General features: G+C 34.1%; 1 pseudogene; it reads left to right on the forward strand.

Annotated features, from left to right (window-relative positions):
• The first annotated feature begins 249 nt into the window (after positions 1 to 249).
• LOC136795603 (uncharacterized) lies at positions 250 to 2,435 on the forward strand (annotated as a pseudogene).
• The last annotated feature ends 4,765 nt before the right edge of the window (positions 2,436 to 7,200 follow it).

A 7,200-nucleotide genomic window follows, 5' to 3' on the forward strand; every position in this document is an offset into this window, starting at 1 on the left:
ACAGCTTCTAAACACGCCGGAGGCTACGGCCACACTTGGGTTTTTTGAAGCTGGACGCTTAGCGTCAAAAGAAACAGCTTATAAACAAGCCTGAGGCTGCGGCCACACTTGACCGCGTGCATAACGCAACGCGTCCCAGTGTCGAAAGACATCAAATGTGGCCATGTCTGGCTCAGTAGTGTTGCGATCCTCGATGGTGACATAACATCAGTGAAATATGAATTAAAGTAAACGATCTGCAACAACAATATGTTGTGTTTTGCTACTGGTTCGACGGAGACGACGTCTACAAAGAAGACGGTTTTGGATTCATCCAATAATTGAAGATCAGAGAGAGGAAAATTTAATCTACTACACAACAAACTTAAAGAAAACCCTGAGAAGTTTTTTTTTTTTTTTTTAGAAGTCATACGAAACTATACTATCTAATGTGTCGAATGCTATTAGTGGAACAAACACTCGATTACGTGATTGTATTAGGGCTGAAGAAAAACTATCAATTACTTTGAGGTATGTGGAGTTTTATTACTTATCTTTCGGTATAATATTATTTACAGAGCAAAAAAGGACATGATGGAATCATCTTCTTCAATATTAGGCGTGGAGTTTGTGGAATATGTCGATCGGCAGCCAGATGCAAATGTAGTATTTGAGGCTTCAAATACTACATCTAATACACATTCCTACATCTCATACATATTCCTCTGCGTGTGTACGACTGAACCAAATTTAAATATTTAATTTGAAAATCCATCTTGTCAGCTGGGTCAAAATTCTTAATAAGGGGCAATTGCGAAAGCAAAAACATTTCATCTGGATCATTTTTTTTAGGTTCCTTCGGTTGTAGTTGTTGCAAACCCAATTTCAGAACGTCCAACACACTTTTCTCAAACTCATCCTGTTTCCGTTTCTTCGGCAACTGACTGTGCTTCTCCCTTTGCGTTATTCCAGAAAGAAAAGGGGCTGTGGATGAAGTACTTTGTACAGCAGTTGATTCTGTTTCAACGTCTTCTTGTGCAGTGTTTTTGCCGGCGTCTTGTGAACCTTCTGTAAGGTTATCAGCCATGTTCCCAGACGTCCTGTGGAATAAAAATAAAATTGAAAACCACCCTTAAGCTCAATATTTTTAAAAACCCCTTTTTTATTGCACATCTAAGGCATAAGAGAAGAACCTACATTCCAAATTTCAAGTTTCTAGCTCTTGTAGTATATTTCGAGAAACAGCGATGAGTGAGTCAGTGAGTGGTATTTGGCTTTTATATATACATAGATTGACAAAAGTCGAAGGTCTTTAAAAATGCTCTAAAACATAATATTCAATACTCACTGTCTTTGTACAACTGAAGATTGGAGAAACGTCAATTGCTTGTGATAAATGTAAGGTTTTTTGTTTTTCGATGGATCCCCACTTCTCCCATCCTGATTTTTCAAATTTTTGTAATAGCAATCCTTAATGCTCTTCCACTTTTTTTGCACATCCTTACCTAGAAAATAAATGATTTATTGTACTGTAATATTAATACTAATGTTTCTTTGTAGGTATCTCGCTACAGGCAATTCCATCAGATCTCTCCATTTTGAGTTTCTAGTAGGGCGTTCAACAATTTCAAAAATTATTCGAGAGACATGCTCAGCAATCTGGGAAACAATGCAAGGACAATATATGAAAAAAGTAACTCCTGAAGATTGGTTGAACATTAGTGCACAGTTCGAAAAAAAGGCTAACTTTCCACATTGCGTTGGAAGTATTGACGATAGCATATTAGAGTGGTAAACCCATGGGGATCGGCAAGTGAATACTTTAACTACAAAAAGTATTTTTCAATTGTGTTAATGGCAGTAGCTGACGCAAATTACAAGTTCACATATATTGATGTTTGTGCCTTTGGGCACGAAGGAGATTCAAACATCCTGAAATATACAAATTTTGGAAAAAAAACTCTACTCCAACAACTTTCCGTTGCCACAACCATCTCTCTTATCGAACGATGTATCAGGTCGATTACAGCCATACGTATTCGTGGCAGATGAAGCCTTTGCTCTGTGTCAAAACCTCCTAAGACCTTACCCTGGTAAGGACATAACTAATTCTAAAAGAATTTTTAATTATCGCTTATCGAGGGCCAGACGGTACGTAGAATGTGCGTTTGGGATTTTAGCAAATAAATGGCGTATATTACACCGTCCGATCGATGTCAGTATCGATTTGGTTGACATCATTGTTCAGGCCACTTGTGTACTGGACAACTTTGTGAGGGAAAACGATGGGTACAACTATGAGGATACATTGACGTGTCCTTTGGATGGACATTCCTGCCCAGGGGACAAGAGGTACCGTGATGGGAAAACACACCAGGGATCAGTTTGCCGAGTATTTTTGCTCTACCGCAGGTTCTGTACCCTGGCAAAACCAGTATTCATACATTGCTGAGTAATAGCACCGATTATGGGATGTATAATCAATGGTAATAGGGTACTGCTGTCACTACATACCAAGAACAGTCTAATTTTGTAACAGTTAATAAAGCATAAATATTGTGTATAAATGTTCTTAATATTATTCATACAACTGCAATAATAAGTTTCACGCATTTTTTTAACATGATATACTACTGTAACGTAATAATTAAAGGTTTTATTACTTACATAAGTCTTCTTTTTGTTGTTTATCCATCTCGATATAACCTTCACCAACAATACTGGATGTGGCAGCTATCCAACCATCTCTTCTTTTTTGCCTGTTTTTATAATCACCGTGATGGACATCATATAAAAAAGGTCGAGCTTGAACCTCTATAATAATACGTTCGGTGTCAAGTTCCATTGTCTGTCGTCTTGTAAACTGTCGAAACTATTTCACTCGCACTGAACTACAAAGTTTACCGAGGACTGTGTGGACGCCAAGTGAGTAGCGTGAATTGACGCAAGGAAATGGACCTGGGTCTATCCGACCAGCTGTTGACCTTGAAGATGCGCCGTCTCGACTGACGCTGAAGGGAAAAGACGCTGTGTGTGGCCACCACCACTCCCCTCCAGCTAACCTATAAATACAGCGTCTTTTGACGCTAAGCGTCCAGCTTCAAAAACCCAAGTGTGGCCGTAGCCTACGACCTATCCAATAGTATATTAGTAAGAATATTTAAACAAACGGCTCTACCGATTTTTTAAGTTTTATGGCATATTATATTAATTGTACTTGCCAGATATCCAAATTTGGCCAAATTTATTCCTTTCTCGGTACGAATCACCTTTCTCATACAATATGTTCTATATATTCTAGCTCTAAATTAAAAAAAAAAAAAAATGTCAGCTAGTTTTTTTAAAAAACCTGACGGAACTTTTAATTTTTAAATGATAAATTACTAATTCCAGCTTTATTAAATGCTTTGGACATAAACACCTTCAGTTTACTTACTAACGTCCTAGTTATTTCCTAGGAAATTTAAATATTTTATGTCATCTGGTGGTCAAGATTGTCGTAAAAGTTATTGAAATTGATATAGAACTGAAAAACTACATATACAGAACACAAGAAAAAAAAAAAATAAATAAATAAAAAAAAAGGAGTTCTTTCAATCCTTAATGTTATATTTAAATTATTGTTGCAAATATGTGTAAAAAATATGCCTATAAAATTCAGAAAAAATGATATCCACCAGACGAAATGTTTTCTGTGATTTGGAAAAAAAAAAAAGCGTTAATGCTCAATATCCATCATCCTATCTCATAATTATTTATTGATTTTCAAACCCTCATAATGATCCTGAGAAATAATACAATAGCATAGGAAAAACGTTGTACAACTCGCGCTAAATATATTGTGGGAAGGATCTGTTTTTTGCTACCCGGCTTATTAAATGGAACGGAAACCTTTGGGAAAGCATTATAGTGCTTTGTTCAACAAAATATGAAATGCTTGCTCAAGTAAAATTAGTAACACGGCCCTACTTAATCATCTTCATATTTTTAATTATGTTTCAACCTAATGAAACTAGATTTTTTAAATTTCATAAATACCCTAATTTTATATATTCAATAATATTTATTGAAGTAATATTAGTATTTTTATAAATAGAGGCAGAATGTATTGGCAATTATGATTTATAATGTTATAGTTAATTTCAATTATAATTTTTTCTTTTATAAGATACTTTTTAGGTAAACTTTATTTAATGTAAATGTGTCTGTAAAATGTTTATTTTTTTTTTTTGTCAAAACGAATGAAGCAACCGATTTTTAAAAGACTAATGTTTAATTTAAAAGAAGAATTTACATAATATTTTTTTTTCATAAAACCAAGGTTTTTGAGGTTAATTGTCGTTTTTTCCCTTCAAGTATCATACATTACGTAAGTTGATGCTATAGTCTCTTTAAAGTTCAACCTAAGTAATTTCTTACATATTTTGCCCCAGGCTTAAACTTTAACATTTAGATCAGCGTCCATGATAACCTTTCATTATTATTTATGAAAACAGACAACTAAGTACGACTAAAATATGTGTAACCTTCTTAAAATTCAAATATAGATACATAAGTTACTGAATAGATGTTGTTTTTGAATCAATGACTAATTCTTCTGCATTACACATATATCAGAACATGATGATAATGTGTCATTTTAGATAAGTGAAAATAATTTAATTATTTTTGGTTTAAATTAAATTAAGATCTATATCTTTTAATATATGACATGGGCACTAAATGTCGTATATTAAAAGATATGTATCTTAATATCATTGCAAAATATTTGATAATTATATAAATACTTATATAATTATATAAGAGAATAAAGAACGAGAAAATATTTTATATTATAATCAGCATGACTAAATTAATAAACGCATAGAGAAACGTAACCTACCAGCTCATTTTCGAAAAAGGCTTAGATAAGACGGGACAATTGCAGACTTAAATTTTGAATGTCTCTAGTAGGTTATTGATAATTTAATTATTAAGATATAGATTTCATAAATTTGTGAGTATATATATATCATAGTATTCCTCTTCAGCGGAAAAAGCTTAACTGTGAAGTAATTACCAGGTTCATTTTATAGTAAAATATTCGACATTCCCTACCCTTTAAAAACCATTCATTCTCCTTGTGTCTAAATCAACGGCTTTTAGGGTTTGAATATGAAACCTGTTTCTCAAATTTCAGTACAACAAACAAATTTTTATTTGGGCAAAGTTTCAAGAGTTATAAATTTTTCCCCTATAAACTCAAGACAGTAAAAGAAAAGTATAATAAACAATTAAATGGAGAGTGATACTGAAATTTGTTATCGAGTTTTAAAAAAATTAAAAGTAAGTTTTTCTGTCATTTCTAGACAGACCGCACTAAAAATAGGTTAAAAAAAATATTAAACCTATAAAATAGGGTGGGATATGGTGAGAAGTCCTTTGTCCAATATTGTTAGTAAAAAAAAAAAAACATAACGTAGGTTTTTATTCCAAACAAATTTTCCGGAAGGACCGTCCGTAGCTCAGATGGATAGGCTTAGGTTTATCGTTCTGAGATCTGCAGGCGGCGCCGGTTCGAATCCGGCCTGAGAGCGTTGACTCTTTCATTAAGTGCTGGTCCCACAAAATGAAAAACTTGACCCCTACCATAGTTAGAATAGGTTTGTCACCTGGAGTCAACTAGGCTTCACCTTCGCTGTGGATTGCCTAAAAAAAAAATTCCCAGACAGGCAAAATACTAACTCTGCTCATCAGAAAATAGTTGGGTTATCGTTTTTTATAGGGCATCGATGGTATGATACTTGTTATTTTTTACCTGATTGAAAATATCTGCTAGATAAACAATATAACTTTCAGTCCACTCTGGAAAGTTATATTGTTAAAGCCGATTTTTGCTGTTTAACTAAAGAGTAACATAACTATTATTCCCTCAATGAAACCAATGTTTTTAATCTACGCGTTTAAGTTCTGGAAGAAAAGGAAAATAGATCCCCTTTATATGCATTTTCATTAATGATACTCGGAAAACATCTTCAAGAGAATAAACATTTTTCTATTTTTCTATGCATGCATTTAAAAAAACATGATACAAATTTTCATTAACATGGTATTGAGTGTCGCATTGTTTTGTGGCTTGTTTAACTTGAACTACGATTGTTTAGAGAAACCCAAAGGTTTAAATTTCTGTTCATTGAATCACAAAGGAACCACGTTTAATAAATTGTAACGCGTATTAAGTTGATACATTACTAATATATTTATGATAATTATTAAGTAGAACGATACAATAACTTGATCACAACAAAAGTTGACTAATAACTGTTACCCCTTGGAATGAGAGGTTGTTGACTGAGGCTTTGTCCCCAGAGGAGACATGACACTCTGGATAATGAGCTGTAGGAATTGTTCATTGCAGCGCTGTGACCTGGATCTGACAACAATAGCAGTACCGCTAGGGCTTCGGTATTGTCTCATCCGCTACTTTCACTCGTCTGCAATGCGGTCGCGAAATGTCGACGATTATCTCCATGTCCCTACATGCCGCAGGTCGCGGGATTACAGGAGGATGAACAAGCACTATCCAAACATTAGGAAGAAATGTACTAGGAATAGGCTTTTATGTCTCAAAAGTTCTAAATGAATCTATACGGTTTCTTTGACTCAGCAAGCTACTGAAGGACTCTGTGTTGATGTAACTTATGCCTGATTGCTGATAGATGAGAGTGGATGAAATGTGGGTGCAATGTTTTTCTGGATTGTTAAAAATGAAAAATGTAAGATAAAGTACATTGCAATTTGTAACTATAAGTAGCTAAGAGCTAGAAAGATACACTCGGCAACTCATTATTCAGAACTAGATATGATTGATTAGGTTAAAACAATAATGGTATTGATATCTTTTGAGTACCATCACTACAAAATCCTTTCGTTCTCGTAAAATGATCATCTGAAAAAAAGAGTTCAATAAAATTTTACCAATTTCATTTGGTTTCCCAATTAACTTCAACCGCACAACACTTATTAAAATATAACTAGAATTGAAATTATTAACAATTGAGTATGAATCATAGTTAGTAAAAAATCTAGTCATTTATTCAAAATCATTTATTACACAGTAGTCGTGGGTCAATTCCTGCGGGCTCTGGAGTCCTTCTGGGGTCCACCCAGCCTCTTAAATTGGGACCCTTAATTGGGTAAAAATCTGGCGGTCGAGCGTGATTCTGACCAAATAACCTTGCA

Source organism: Halyomorpha halys, unplaced genomic scaffold, assembly GCF_000696795.3.
Source record: "Halyomorpha halys isolate HHAL.00 unplaced genomic scaffold, Hhal_1.1 Scaffold194.1, whole genome shotgun sequence".
Taxonomy (NCBI): Eukaryota; Metazoa; Arthropoda; class Insecta; order Hemiptera; family Pentatomidae; genus Halyomorpha; species Halyomorpha halys.